The sequence below is a fragment of the Corvus kubaryi genome, unplaced genomic scaffold (genome assembly GCF_017639235.1).
Source record: "Corvus kubaryi isolate FWS band 111438036 unplaced genomic scaffold, C.kubaryi_AGA036_p1.0 split3-73, whole genome shotgun sequence".
In the NCBI taxonomy this organism is placed as follows: Eukaryota; Metazoa; Chordata; class Aves; order Passeriformes; family Corvidae; genus Corvus; species Corvus kubaryi.
The window spans coordinates 41,548,167-41,564,315 of NW_024582091.1; the positions used below are offsets into that span (position 1 = coordinate 41,548,167).

General features: G+C 42.1%; 1 protein-coding gene across 4 annotated transcripts in view; it reads right to left on the minus strand.

The window, feature by feature from the left end:
- PHACTR2 (phosphatase and actin regulator 2) overlaps nt 1-16,149 on the minus strand; it is a 134,585-nt gene that overhangs the window by 77,782 nt on the left and 40,654 nt on the right. The window lies entirely within an intron of this gene.

Here is a 16,149-nt window from a genome sequence, read left to right on the forward strand (position 1 = left end):
AATCAAAGACAGAAAAACCCGCCTCTAGTTACACGGAGTTTGGGGAAGGACGGTGCGCAGCTGGCGAGGCTTCCCGCGCTGCTGGAGTCCCGGTCCCTGCCTACCCCCGCCCTCCTCCAAAACGTTAGTCCAGAGACGGATTTATTCCCACCCCTCTCATCCCCTCTGAAGGTACAGGGGAAACTTGAGGCAGCCGCAGGGAGCGATCCCATCGCCCTGCTTGAGGTGCTTCACTGCTGGCAGCAGTTCTCAGGGCTGCGCTGCCGCCACGAGTGGAAAAGGAGCGCCCGGGCAAGGCACGGGGTCCTGACCAAGCTCGTTTGGCTGTGACTGAGGTCTGGAAAAGTGCCCGACCCTCGCCACACTCACAGGTACATAATCGAAGACAGGACTACTTTTAATTTTGAAAGAAAGAAGATAATCAAAGACAGCAGTATCCAGACAGCAGTAGTCTGCCCTAACAGGTGACAAGAAGGGACAGAATCAATTGGACAAACATATGGGGAAGATGGGGGGAAATAGAGATTGTGCATGTAGCACTAGAGCAAAGGAACAAAGGATTCATTTGTCTTCCTTAAAGCATAAGCATCATCCAAGCAATGATACAAGCTTAATGTTAGAACAAGTTACCAGTGGTAAAAAAAAGAGAGAGAGAGAAAAAAAAAGAAAAATATTAAAACCCCCATAAACGTGAGCACCAACAGCTATTACTATGCAGTATCTAGAAATAAGCAGGGAGATGCATATATATCACAGGAGGACACTTGAGGCTCACCTAAAGAACACCTATTAGCAAGAAATGGTGAAATTACTATTTTTCAGTGGTCTGGGAATCCTAGAAGAAAATCCTAGAGGGGTTGAAGTGATATCTGGCTGGATGATCTTTGCACGTGGTGGCACTGTGGTGGTGCTTCAATAGATGGGCAAGTGTGTTAGTGTGGGGCCCATACCAAGGACACAAAAGGAGCACAAGAAGTTGCTGCTGCTCGAGTGGTAGGCAGAAGAATTGTGGTTGTCAGCTAATGCATAGAGGAGACTACAACAAATGCTAGTTTTTTATAGAAAATAGGTCCTGGTAAACAGATCTTTTATTTCCTCATTTTATATGATTATGCATTAAATTGCCAGATGCTTGAGTTTAATAGACTTCTGCTAGGTACTTGATTTAGTAAGAGAGTAAAAAGTGAGTACAACACAGAATTAATAATGCACAAACAGATGAGGAACTAAATGAAATTGTCCAAGCAGTACTAGCATTTAATGAGGATGTTTCTGTTGGTGAGCTGCAGGGAGGCTCTTCAGGGTTTTCATCAGGAATCTAGAGAAGTATTATTTCAAACAGCTTTAAAAAGACTAAGTACATCACCACTGACAGCAAATTTAGACAGAATAAGTAGATAATGTGATAATAGAGTGATAATGAGGACAAAGCAATCACAGAGTTATCTGGATTATTTAATAAACTCAAGTCTTTTAAACAAGTAAGTTTCAGTAGGGTCAAAAAGAGAAAAAGGTCAGACTTGCAGGATGGAACGACACTACCTACAGGGCCAAGGAATGTATCTTAGAAAGTCACTCTGTATGGGAGCTTGGAGAAATTCAGCATGAACTCCTAGTGAGCTTATGCTGGTAGAAAAGGGATTGATATGTACGTACAGATGTGCAAGTAGAAAAAGGTAGGTAGAAACCCTATTACATCATTGTGCTTTTTATCAGACAAAAAGTGCTGTCCCATATCCTGTGCTGTTGTCCCTTAAAAAATGCTGTGTGATGTGAGACACCTGGAAAGAGATCCACAAGGTAAGATGGAAATTGCAGAAAGTGCTCTCCAACAAAAGGTGTGAAAAAAGCCAATGCACTTGGGAAAGGCAGATGTTGCATTTTAACTTAACAGTGCTGTTGCAAGGAAAGAACAGCATTGCAACAGTCCTGGATGTTCAAGCACTGAGGGAAGGACCGTTTGTCTGACATCCCCAAATCCAGGTTCCATACAAAGCATGGTGTTGAAGATAATCAAGTGGGGCTTATACAGAGAACCAGGCTGAATTGTGCAGTGGGAGTCAAGGTAGATGGCCTAATGGTCCCTTTGTCAGCCCAAGGAAAGGCTTCCAGAAGGGCAGCTTGTGGAACAGATAACTTCTGTCGTTAATTTCTCTGGATTTTTTTTGCATGCAATTTGGCACTTTTTTTTTCTTACCTTAAAAAGTATTTTTAAAGAGTTTGTTTTGAGAAACTTGAGTTACCTCTTTGGAATCACTTGTAAACAGGAACATAAAAGTGTTCCTGTCTGCCTCTGGTGGATCTCATTAATTTTATCAAAGGAAATTGTGTTCCCCTCTTGCGTAAAAGCCCAGTTTACAATGCAAAAGTGTATACCATCTGTCTGCAGTGGTTCACGTGAAGTAATGAAGTCCTCAAAGTCAACTCCTGAGCTAAATAAATGAAATCTAGTTACCACATCCTTCATGTAATTGAAGTAGTTACCAATTTCTTTTGGTTTAGTTGTTGTGTTTGTTTCTGTTTTTTTTTCTTCCTAGGTTAACTGCTGGTCGTGACTTTCTTTTCTATGAATTGTAAGGGAAACTGGGCTGTTGAAAGATATATTACATTTCTCGTATGTGGAGCTATATTTATGTAATTGCCTCCATGCAAAGGGATTCTAACACCCTGCTGACATTCACATATGAGCATCCACACAAAATACACACATTTAATATTTGGTTGCCTGTATACTTTTATTCTGCAGTATGATAGAGGTGTTCTCATCTGTGCATTAAGTTTCTTGCCATGTTCATAAGTGGCATGGAGAACAGTTAAAAGCTTAAGGATATAACAAGTGATTCTAGCAGAGATTTGAGATTACAATTGCATAGATAGAATACATTTTAGGATGTAGATGATTTGATGATATCTTAGGCTGTATATTCCACTTTGCATCTAAACAACTAAGAGGATAAGACACACAAACAGACTGCCCAGCATTCTGCACTATTGTAGTCTTCTGGGCTTTCTGGAAACCCACAATTGCAAGCAAAGCAAAAATAGGCAGGGGAAATTAAAGTGAGAATTTCAGGATTAAAATTTCCATGACCATTCTATCCAGGGCTAGTCTTGTACTGAAGGAAATTCTGCGAAAAGATGCTAAAATATGTGTGTCTTCTATCAGGTGGGGAAGCAGCGGTTCAGCTGATGGGTACAAGAGGTGCCAGTAAGTCATGCCAGGCTGTTCTGACACAGCAGCCTCAATGGGGTTCCTGGACCCAGTGTCCCAGTTAGATCTGAGACTTCAATGTGAGTAATAACATCTGATTGCTTCATGCTACACGCACAGCGCTTTTCTTCCTCCAAAGTTATCATGTTGAGTACCATAGAGAGTACTCTTAAAGAGACACTGCTGACCCTCAAGAACTGAAATATTCTACCGAAAGGAAAAAAAATAGATTCTTCATGGATTTTGGAAGTGTTTGTAAACTAGAATGTCTCACTTGTTGAAATGGCTGATACAAGGTCTCGTCGTGGAAAATGATGTAAAACTTCCAAAATCTTCCGAAGTCAGAATGAAATAATACTCACAATAATCTATCTCACATATGAAAGGGCAAATTCCTTCCTCTAAGTAAAGCTTCAAAGACAATTCTATTTCAGTGTGTTTCCCATACTGGGATGATGGATGGCAATAGATGACCTACAACTTGTAGGATGTTGTTGCCCAGTCTTCATAAAGTCTCATGTAAAGAGGCATTTTAGAAAGGTGAAATTGTATTACTATTTCCTCAGTTACTGTGATTAATTTATGGCCCTAAATATAACAGAAGCTGTAAGGAGGGGTGATCCCATTTAATCCCAGGATTCGTAATGCAGGACTGGCAAACATGTAACAGGAAAAGACTACTGTCCAGGTGCTTATTAAGAAAAACCAAGAGGATGGCACTGAGTCCAGAGCAGAAATGATCCAAACAGGTCATTTCTTGTGTGGTCCACCCACTCACAGCTCCTGCAAGTGTGCAGAACTGCTGGAAGATGAGCAGCACGGTGTCCAGCAGGCTGCAGAGCTGAACGATACTACAAACAAAGCAAAGGTCATGGCATGAGAAAACACAAGCAAGAAGCCAGGTCATTTTACAGTCATAGTCACACTAAGGTTTGTAACAATGACATTGAATTCGTACCTGCCTGTAGAGAACCTGCAGTTATTAAGCGGAAGAATTTGGGGAGGGTACCACCAAAATCTCTTTGCTTGGGACTGAAGAATCAGCTGTGGTTGAGCGAAAAGCTAGTTCTGTTTTCTGTGAAACTGAATGCAGTTCTTAAACGCGCGCTGTCAAAATAAAATCACAGGCCATATCCATGGATTATACTGGCATTGTGTTAGGAATTTAGGCCATTTCCTTTTAATAACCAGGGACTTTTTTAATAACCCTAGATTATTCTCTCATTTGAAAATATTTTAAAATATTTTTATGTGTCCTTTTTTAACTTTTAATGGCTTACCGATGCTGTCTTCACCAGTGTCACCTCCCATTTTCAGTGCCCAAGTATAAGGCAAAAATAAAAGAACTTGACATCTTCCTTAAAAAAGAGGCTGTTGTTCTTGTGAGTGATCATCACCAGTCTTCCTCCCACAAAAAATCCCATTGCACATACTGTCTACATAGTAGAATGGAAGGCAACTATACAGAACTGAGAGGAGCTTCTGTAGTTCAGTCTCTAAATCTGGAAGCTAGAGGTTCAAAACTTCAGATCACAGGAGTTAAAATGCAAATAAGGGTTATTCTGATTAAAACATACAGCAGAAATTTCTTGGATGAGATTTGCTTGTTCACATTAAGATTGCACTGGGTGATGGGTAGCAAGTCTGTTACCTGTGGAAGATCTGAGGGGCTCAGACTCGTTTAGTATTCAGGTGATTTCGACTCCTGTTTCAATGTCTGTTCGTACTTATCCTTACTAGCACTTTGCCATCACAGGCAAGAAAAACAGCACAGCTGGGCAAACTCATTCCTGGTGATTTGGCACAGACAGGTTTTCTTTCTGCTCACAAATTATCGGCAAATAGGTTCTGCACTTGCTGTTTGCTACCCTAAATTATTCACCATAACAGTTTGCAAGCCAGTTTTGAACACTGGGAAGCAGGTGAACAATTCATGGCCACAGGAGTTCAATAATTTATTACCCAGGCTCTGTGCTAGGTGCCCTCAGCCATGGGCCTCTTTGTGCTCTCTGACTCAGGGGTTTTGCCTGAACCTAGAGGAAACTTGCATAAAAACACATCGATATGGTTTTAAATGGTTAGTAATGAATGCTTATGGATCTACTTGTGTGGTATTATCATCTGATCTGTGGCTTTCTTTTCTTGTACCCTTTAACTTAACATTGCTCTTTCCCATATTAAGTAACTCCTTGGCAAGTTGTCGTAGGAATGACTTCTACAGCCTTGAACATTTGCAAGTATGTTGAAAAATCTCCATTGTCATTTTAAAACCAGTTTTCAGTTTCTGTGGTACTGTAGACACTGGGCTTTTAAAGTAATTTACATACTGTGTGTGGCTGAAAGGCAGAAAATAGAAAGAAAATGGTCCCAACACAAATATTCAGTGAGTCACGGGGAGCAGATCTACTCCTCTCCTGTGCATATTCCTCAGCTTCAGAAACTGCCCTACGCCCCCACTGTGCTTTCTTCCTACATTTCAACTTCTACATGCTTCATCCCTGGCCAGTTCTATTCCACAATGTCTTTCAAAGGTGTTTTCTTTCCCTAATGTTCCTTAAAGGCAAATTCTAAAACTTTGTATTCCCCTGAGATTTTTGATTTTTCCCTCCATCCCACAGTTGTTGCTAATGTTTGTTTACTTTGCTTGTGATTGATCTGGAGTCAGTTCCCTTGCTTTGCTTCATCAAACCTGGGCTATGCAGGAACCTTCATTTTCTCACAAACTCAGAGTATTTCACTAATTATTTGGCGGACTATTACTTTCACATCTATTGTTTTAAAAATTATCAGCTGCCTAAAGACTTCTGATATAAGTAGTAGAAGTGGTGTAATGCAGATTTTGGAGAGCTACTTGCGTAATACTATGAAAGTGAAAAAATGACAGATTAATCAGACCCATCTGACACTAAATGTTGGAGTTTTAAAATTTGAATTTACTTAAAACGAATATGTTATAAGAAATGTGTGTTCTTCAGGATAACACTCTTGCCTTCTTTTAAGAAGGGCTAAGTAGTATTCATTTGGTGCTGGAAAAAGCTACCTTCTGTCTTTGTTTAAAGCACCAAGGGGAACTGGCATACTGGATCACATTATGTCCCTAAGCCTAAATCAGGTATTCCTGAAAAACAGGTGAAGAACCCCCCAGTAGATGACATGACATATTACCCAAAGTCTGTAAGGTCACACCTAGTACTTAATAATTTAAATGCTACAGTCCTGGTTTAAATTTTAAACCTTGAATTTCCAAAAACTCTTCTACCTGTTTATGACTGTTAATTGCAAGAACTCTTGGTATTAATGTTTTTCATACATGATCATTTCCTTCGTGCCTCATACTGACTCCTGGATCCCAGCACCTCCTGTTGTGTGGTAGCACTGTGACAGCACAGGACAGAATTTCCTTTCCAGGAAGAAAATAACCATCAGACCTTTTCCAATCAACAGCGTATTTGTCACCAGATTTCAATTTTGTCCAGGGTTCCAGATTTGTGATGAAAGACAAAAAAGGACTGTATTAGAACTTATAAATAGCATTCTGCCTGTCCTAGTTCAAGCCACTGGGGAAGAAGAAAACAGTGGCATAACAATGACATGTTGGAGTGCAGAGTTCCTCAATAGTCAGGTTTCTGCCAGGTTTTCAAAGGTTTTAGCTGCTGCTAAAGTTCCTATCAGTAGCTACAATACCAGAACAAACAGGCCCCTTTACTGATACAAGCTGGCATATCCCCAGCAGAGAAAACGGAGTAGTGCAGCTAAGGGCAGCTGGAGGCCTATTCTTACTGCAGGTCACCACCTTTCCTCCTCCACCTCTTCTCTCAAGGCCTGTTGCACCTTTTATTGTGTTCACCATAGCAGTGGCACGGTACTGGAGTTCCCTAATTCATCATTTCAAGGAAAGGCTCCTATGAGCTGGACCAATTCCCCTCAGGCATTTTTTCTCCCTCCCGTCTGGGCTTAACAGCAGCCTCTGGCTGCCTTCTGGCTGCTGCTGCTGCAGCAAAGCCCAGTTATCCAGGAGAACTTCTGTGCTCTCCAGCCTGTCCAGCAGTGCCTCCTTGCTTCAGAGAAGGCAGCCATGATACTGGTCCAGCTGCACTAACCATTTTCCTTAGAAAAACACAGCTTTCTGCTCTTCAGGGCACGTGTGGTGGTTGCTGGCTGCGGCTTGTCCTCTATGTTTCCAAGCTCCTTAATGAATCACTGCTTTTTGGCACCGAAGCAAAATAAACACATCATTTTGGATGCCTTTGCCAAATGTATGTACACTTGGAGCAGGTTTTGAATGATAGAAAGCAAAAGGTTTAATGAAATGTGCAGGCTGCGTAGTTAAAAGTTTCAAAAGAGCCAGAAAATATGAAACTGAGGGTCACAACACGGTCACTAGCCCCCAAATTATTCAGATCTTGTGTATTTCTAGAACACATGGAGGGGACTTACCAGTAATGTATCCACTACAGTTCTCACCAGGAAAAAACAGTAATAGAAAGCAGCACAGGGGTGCAGGATCACTCATCAGCATGATGATTAGATGCTTACCTCTTCCCTTTCCATTTCCCTTCCCTTTTCCTTTTTTCTTTTCTATTTGTTAACCTATTCAGTGTAAATACACATAGCAGAGTTTTGCACTGATGCTTCCTAGCTGATGTGAAGGGGAAAAGACATCCAACAAAAAATTTGGCAGGCATACTGTTTCTCGTTTGCTCAAGCCAGTGGTGTGTAAATACCTTGTTGTGCACTTTGGCCCTTTGGAAGTGCATGAGCCTGTCCATGATTTCAACAACATCCATTTGCTCTTGCTGGATTGAACGAGAATTGAGAAAAAGTTTCAAAAATGTTTGGCACCAGTGTTCTTCTAGTTCCTCTCCATTCAATTAGATTTTAGAATGAATTTAAATGTATTGTATTTAATTTAATTGTATAATTAGCTCTGAAGGGCAGAAGTCCACAGGGGACTGGCTCTTTTCTTTTTAAATGGCTAGCTGTAAAGATGCTACCTTGAACAATATTCTGAATGCCAGCAAAGTTTCAAACCTGGACCCATGCCTGATTAACTGCCAAAAATCAGAATAATCTCTGCCTTTCGCAAAGACCTTCCCCATGAAGCTGGTTTACTACAGAAATATCTGGACCAAAATGCAAGTTTCAGCCTTCAGTTTCCTTTCCCCGTATGTTTCTACTACTGTGAAAATGTGGACTTTTTTTATCCTACTGGGAAAATGCATTTTTTCCACTCTCCCATGACTCAAAAACATTTGAAAGATTCTCCTTCCAAGCTGAAGAAAAAGAAGAGGGAAAACTTCACCTTTTGGCAAAGATACAGATGGAAATTTTTGACTCAAAAGAGAATTTTCAAAATAAAATAAAAGAAGCATGTGAAAACAAGAGGTTATAATGGAAACTATTTTCATAGCCAGCTCTAAAGTAAGCACTGCTGTTTCAGAGACACATGGTACTGATGCAAACATTGGTTTGAAGCCAAAACCCCTAGCATGCTAGTGGAATCCGGAAGCACTACAATATTAAATGCACCTCAAAATATATGTCAGACATCTCCCTGTGTCTGTTCCACTTATTCTTCACAGCAAGACACCATACACTTAATTCATCAGTGGCTGCAGAGTAACAGAATAAAGAGCTAATGGTGGATGTTCTTTCCTGCACCACACTCGCCAAACAATCTTCTGGAAGACCGGGCTTGTTATTCCCATTTTGCAAATATTGAGCCAATATCCACTTTCCATCTGCAGCACTTACACAGCATCTATTATTATAGCATGTGAGCACCTCTCACTGGTCCTAGGGAAGTGTTATTATCCCCAAGGTAGGATTTCCACATCTCATTTGGGGTAACGGGAGGAGGGAGTGTGCTACAAAAGGTATGAGGGAATCCTGCTCAGCTGCACTCCTCGTTGGCAGACCCTTTCTGCTATCTTTGGTCTGCTTCTTCCAGTTGCTCCAAAGCAGTTGGCCTGGCCCTGGACAGTTTTTCATCAAGGAAAATTTCCTTAGTCTGCTCTGGTGAGACCCCACCTGGATTACTGTGGCTCACTCTGGGGTCCTCAGCACACAAAAAACATGGACCTGTTCGAGCAAGTCCAGAGAAGGGCCATGATTAGAGGAATGGAGATCCTCTCCTATGAAGACAGGCTGAGAGAGCTGGGGCTGTTCAACCTGGAAAAGAGAAGGTTCAGGGAGACCTTCTAGAACCTTCCAGTATGTACAGGGGACCTACAGAAGAGCTGAGAGGGATGTTTTACAAGGGCACGTGAGATGGGACAAGGGGGGAATGGCTTGAATCTGAGAGGAAGTGAGTTTCCATTACATATCCTGAAGAAATCCTTCATTATAAGGGTGGTGAGACACTGGAACAGGTAGCCCAGAGAGCTGGTACATGTCCCATCCCTGGAAATATTTAAGGATGGACAGAGCTCTGAGCAACCTGATATAGCTGAAGATGTCCCTGTTCATTGCGGGGGGGTTGGACTAGATAACCTTTCAGAGGTCCCTTCCAGCCCAAGCTATTCCACGATTCTTTTTGCACCTACCATAATTACAGCTGTGGTGCTTGGCCTACATCTTTGCTGATCTGTAAGAAAGCCCACAACCAGTTACAAGTGTCCAAAACAAAGGCGTAAAATGCTTTTGTGCAGACTGTCTTTCCTGCAGATTTGAGGCTTTTGCTCACAATTCTTGAGTCTCAGTAAAATACAAACATTAATTGACATTTTTCCCAGGAGTGGGGCTGGTGGAGCATCTCTCTTTCCACCTGTATTCCCCAGAGGTTTAACAGGAAAGCCATGTCCCCTCCCTGCTGGCTCTGTCATGGTCTGGATGGCTGCAGAGACACACCAGCACCAGCAGAGCACTGACTGAGGCTACTTCTTCTCTTTCTGGTCTGGCCCCAGCTCCCCATAAAGCTCTTTGTAGGGAGGATCTGCAGGGCTCACAAAGAGCAGCCACAGGCAAGCAGGCGGGACGGGCAAAGCTCGAAGCCTGCTCTGCCAGGGATTCCTAACACCTCCGGAACAGGAATGTGTTCTGTGGGCGTTGGCCTTGGTGGCTGGGCTCTGTGCTTTAAGTGGCAATGTCAGGCGTGACTGGTTCAAAGATACCATCAGATCCAATTTCATGCTAACATGCGCACCACACACCTCTCTCCCCTCCCAAGCACTTGTTTGGGGTTTTGTTTTGAACCTTCAGAATCAGCTGCTTTCATTCTCGTAAGTGGAGGTAGCTGTCTTTGCAATAGGTTTTACACACCACTTGTTTCTAAAGCCATCCTTGATGCTGGGAAACATGTCATCCCTTTTTAGCTTCTATATGACCAAGTCTGCATGGCTGTGTATAGGGAGGGCTAAAAAGGGTTGGGTTTTGCAGGCTTGCCAGTGTGCTGTAGCAGAATTCTGATCTGGTAACCTGCTAGCATCTCCCTGGTGAGGGCTGCTTTTAACGAGGCAGAAAGCCTGGTGAGCTTTGTCACCAGCTCCTCCTGTACACGTGGCATTTGGTCTTTAGATGGTGATTGTGCAAATCAAGTGTCAACCTGTGAGTCTCATTTTGCTATTTAAATCCTCGTGTGTCATTCTTTGACTTGCTGGTGGCCAGGAGAACCATCATGCTTTAACCATGCTAGTCCTGGGGGTCTTTTTTGTCCTGATTTAGCTCAGGTTCATTCAGTTGCAAACCCACACATAAGGAAACTAAAACAATTATATGAAATAAAGCAGGAGTGGTTCTTGGGAAAAGTGCTTTTACCAAGACTAAACATCAATATCACACATTTTTTCTCACTATTTTCTTAGTACAGCAAATCGTTAATGCAGCACATTTAGTTAGTTCAAATGAACAAATTTCACTAAATTAAAATTCAGCAACATTAGAGCCAGATGGGCTGCAGGGGCAAAAATGCAGAGACTTTTAGAGCTAATGTAAATGTAATATTATTTTTTTTCAGCTACAATCCAATTAAATTGGGCTGACAGAAGAAATGCCCAGGAAGATAGCTTCTCTGTAAGGAAAATCCATTTAAAAGAAATAGTACGTCAGATGTTTTCATGGTTCTGTGGCTCACTGATTTACATTCCAGTACAGAAGCAGCAAAGCTGATGTGGGAGATCCACATCATCTTTACTGGTATGTCACCTACTGGGAGAAAAAGGACTTAATCTTACAGTGCATTTTGCAAGTATTTGACTGTAGAAAACATTAACCCAAGAAGACCCCTTGTGAAAGGAAGAAAATACACATTTCTGAAAACATGACCTGCTCGGGGAGCCCTCATGGCCCCTTCTGCCGTTCCTGGCAGCACTGGGAGCCAGGCAGCAATGCCAAACTCCCTCTAAAACCTCATGTGGGTGCAAGGTGCAGTCCCATGCCACACAGAAATGCCTTCATGTGCATTGCAAATAGATTGTACTGGGCTCTCTGGAGGGAATGCACTTGGTTGTGGGATATGACCCACAAAATCCAGCTTGGCATTCTGCTTCAGTATTTTCTGTGAAGTCACTTGGAGAACCGTGCTAGCTGGTGAAAAAAAAAAAAAAAGATACTGTACATAAGACACCCACACCCACTCCATTTCTCTTTTTAAACAGTTACCCTTTCCAAAAAGGCTGAGACATTTCCTTGTGTGCTAGCTGTGTGCCGCAGTAAATAGTTGTTTTTCCCCAAAATCAGTAGCAGAAGTCTATGTAAAGTCTCACCTATGCAGGTGATGGAGCAGGACAAGGGGTGCTCCTAAGCATTCTCAAGCACAGAACCCACTCACTTAAAACTACTGAAATACAACACAAGATGTCTTTAGAGTTTTCCCACGAACTGCACAGTAATTATGAACCACAACCTTGACTCACACATGGTGATAAAACCCAGCGCTGTAAATCTGTGAATGTAGCTGGCAGTCATAAAGTAAATTATGTGGAGGTCAGGTCGATGGTCCCTTCTATGTTTATTCCTCTTATTTAATGGTCCATTGCTGGAGACAGACTGAAAACTTTCAGAATGTTTTACAATGTATTTATGCGACCAAGAAGTGTGTCCTGTGCTTTCCATCCCCATTATCCTGACATGCTGAACATAAATCAAAGTGCAGTATGCAGAATTAACATTTGAGGAAAGAACAGAGCACTTTTTAGGTTTTTTAATAATGTATACAGAGAAAATACTTCTCCTTTCTAGAGAGCCCTTAAGAGAGATCATCACCTTTCGGTTAAGGGACGAAATAGGGCCACCTTCATTTCGTGCAGCTGAATTTCACAAAAGCCTAATGTCCCAGCATGGGATATTACATCTGGATCCAGACAGACTTCCATTCAATTCGAGACAAAGTGTGGTTAAAATAACATTACATTGTCAGGGGTCAGATGGTTGCAGCGCAAGCTAATAAAAATCAGCTTTTTTAAAGGTATGGAGACCTTGCTCAGCACTCAGTACTAACTCCTGGCCTCACAAGGCAGGTTGTGCTTAAGTAAAATAATTCATAAAGTGAATGCATTTACAATTATGCATATCCATGTATAGATATGTGAAACGGGTGCAAGTCAGTTGCACACTGACCCAGGTAAAAACATACAAATTTTCCTGTGTGGCCAGCATCACTGGAAACTTTCTCAGTGCATAGACATTTGTGTTAAAGCATCCTATTAATCCTATTAATTTTTAGAAGTCTGAATAGGAGTTTCAGCAGTGAGACCTCCTGCAGTTCAAATTTATGGACTGTAAGAGTTATAGAAAGGAAGATGTACCAAAGGTGTCTCTTTACCAGTCTAATAGAAAAAAAAATTCCGCTTTTTAAGGTATTTTGTTATTAAACTAGTAAATGAAACACTTTAATAACACTAGTAGTGTTCTTAAACTAGTATAGTGTGACAACATATTCAAATCAGGCATTTCCTTATGATAAATATTAGGTGGTTTTATAAATAATTTGGCCCATCAAATTAACTGAGATAACTGGATCCACAACTGAAGGCATTTTTTGTTTGTATAAGTTGTCTAGCAACATTGGTTAACTAATGGACTATAACACCTTCTTAAGAAAAATCCATACATTTTCTCAAGTTATTTTAGGCTTGTGTGTGTGTTAATTTTTACACGGAACACAATTTGTCTGACTGCAAACTGTTCCAAGTGACATGACATTTTGTACCTCTCAGGTTATTGCTTGCAAAAAGCTGAGTCAGTCTAAAGGACAAAAGACAACTGAGAACATGGGGGAGGGTGACCTTCTCCACAGACAGAACATTTCCGTGCCCACCTCACGAGTCTGCTGCCCACAGCGTGGTCCTGAACTGCCAAAACGAGTCATCGTTCTGCTCCTCTTTGGTGCTGTTTCACTCAGGTCACTACAATGTATTTTACTGACAGTAAATTTATACCTAATATGTTACAAATTTGCTGGTGCAGTAAATACCTCTAATGCTTAAGCACATGTGCAATGAAGCAGCCACATAGGAGCTCTGGGACTCCTTGTTCTCCCTGGCAAGGCACTCGATCAGCATTCAGACTGGCTCAAGTACCATGCAAGGCCCCGGGCCGTGGATTTTTCATGCACACGAAAACCCTACCCCCATTACAATTGCAATCAGGCCTTTATAAAAGCTCTACTGCCAACACCAGGCTATGCAATTTTAGAGAGGAGATATATCAATATAATTGACAAGTTATAAAATAGCAGAAAAGAAAGCAAACATTGTGTGTCCTTAGGTATAAAATACATTTCTTCCAGGAAGTTTCCAAGTTTTGAGAGTTACAACAAAATCCTGTGTGCTCCATCTTATCAAACTCTCCTTCTTGTGCATTTTTATCAACACTTAGAAAGCTGGCACATTTTATTACATTGGAATTCAATCTAAGAAACCTGAACACATGCTCATGCTTCACTGCTCAGTGGTTATTAGAATAATCTGCAGGAAACAACATCACAATAGGGCATTGTTTGTGAATGTGAGTAAAAGGTTACAAGAAAAGCCTGCATCCAGTGCTGACTCCTTTACTCCCATTCCCTTTGCTGTGAAGAATGCACATGTGTGTGGTGGCTATTTCCATCACAGTCAGTCTTTTTTGCCAATTGTTGCAACCCAGGAGAGAAGAAGGTAGAGCAAGAGCACATTTATCCTGAAAACATGGAGTTGCTGAACAGTGTGCTCAGTGGGAGGTGACCAGCTATGGCATAAACCAAACCTCAGGCCCCTCCTCATTGCAATATTTGAGTACCCCACAGCACCCAGCAAACAGATCTGCAACAGGCATAATATAGGCATAGCTCTGTGAGGAATTTCTTCCTTTAACTGAAATTTGCTTGGATACACAAACCCTCAGTTCCACAGTCCTCAACCCCCTCCTTCATTGCTGCCCAGCCACACAGGCACCAGAATGACCTGTACACTGGAGCTTTCATCCTAAACATCCCCCTGGGAGTACCACCACAGCTGTCAGCACAACAGCAATGCCCTGCTAGCACTCACACTGGTGGAGAAATGGTGCCCAGTCCCTTTTGGAGAGTCCTGCAGAGTCCTGAGGACTGTGCTTGTTGAGGAGCCTTTTCAAGTGACTTGGGGCTGTCCAAAGAAGACATGTTTGGGGAAAAAGCTTATCCTCTCTCCTAGGGTCCCCATTCCCAAGAGATGAGCTTAGATACCCTAGTGGCTGGGTAGTGAGTCTGACTGTCATCTCTGTTACAGGGGCTCTATGTCCAGACTTAAGCACACACACAACACCAGCATTTAGATGGAAAGACCCTTTCTGTCCATCCATGCAATAGCTTGGGCAGGATGAAGAACAGTTTTGGGGGTGGTTCTTGACTCAATCTTATTTTCTGCCTGAAGGGATTAATTCCTGCTTCTCTGACTTTCCAATGACAGAAATAACCTGATCTTTTTGCTGGTGTAGTACCAGTATTTGAGGACTTTTATCCTGCCAGCTGGGATTAGGGGGAAACACGGGTGGTGTTTTTGCATGGAGAATAAAATAGTGTTAGCATAGTGGCATAGGGCTGGGCTCTTGTTTCTAGTCCTCCTTCCAAAAAACAAACAAAAAAAGTTCTTCTGCATTCATTTTAAGTAGATGCAAAGAAGGACAGATGAAGGCCCTCATCAGCAGGCTGTATTATCATACACATAGTCTCTTCAAGGCCTAATGAACTGCCTGTTATTTTAGGCACTGTGGAGTTTGCAGACACTGTCTGTGTGCTCCAAAGACAGTATTCACCCTCACCACAACCTGCCCTGCTGCTTCCAGCTCTTTTGTCCCAGGAGGCGTCTTCTGGCAGGGGTGCCCTGTGGTATAGAATTCTTAGCTGCCACACAAAGAATGACATAAAAAAACTGAAGGACATGATTTAAGTGACTTGATTTAAATGATAATAAAAAAAATTAAGAAAACGATCTCGCTCTGGAGTACACAGGAGAAAGCCACAGCACCTGCACAAAGCAATGGTAGTAAGACTGGAAAGTGTTGCCTTGCAGTTTGAAGAGCAGCACCAGTAACTTGCCTCCTAAAAGCCAGGTTTAGCCAGTGAAACCTTCCTGCTAGGTGTAACACCCAGGCAGTGTTTAACCATGGTCTTCTCTGCAGCTGTGCAAGAGTTCCAGCTACACTGCCAGGCTGACAGCAGCACTGAGAAATGAGGGTGGTGTCCGATTTCAGAGATGCTGAAATGATGCCCAAATCTGCCCCTCCATTGGTGTGAGTGGATATAAATGACATAATTGGTTCTGCCTTACCCCCACCTGCCCCTCTGGTTAGCACTTACCACCTGAAAGGAACATGAGTTAATGCTTCGTACAGGATCTCTGGCTGGTGCTGACTTTGGGGTGATGAGAAAGAATCAAACATCTTTCATTTAACTACCTGGGCACTGAAAAACAGTATAATGGTCATTATTTCAACAAGCTTTTCTGCTGTTGAGAAGGCAGGATAGCCAAAGCTTGTATGTGCCA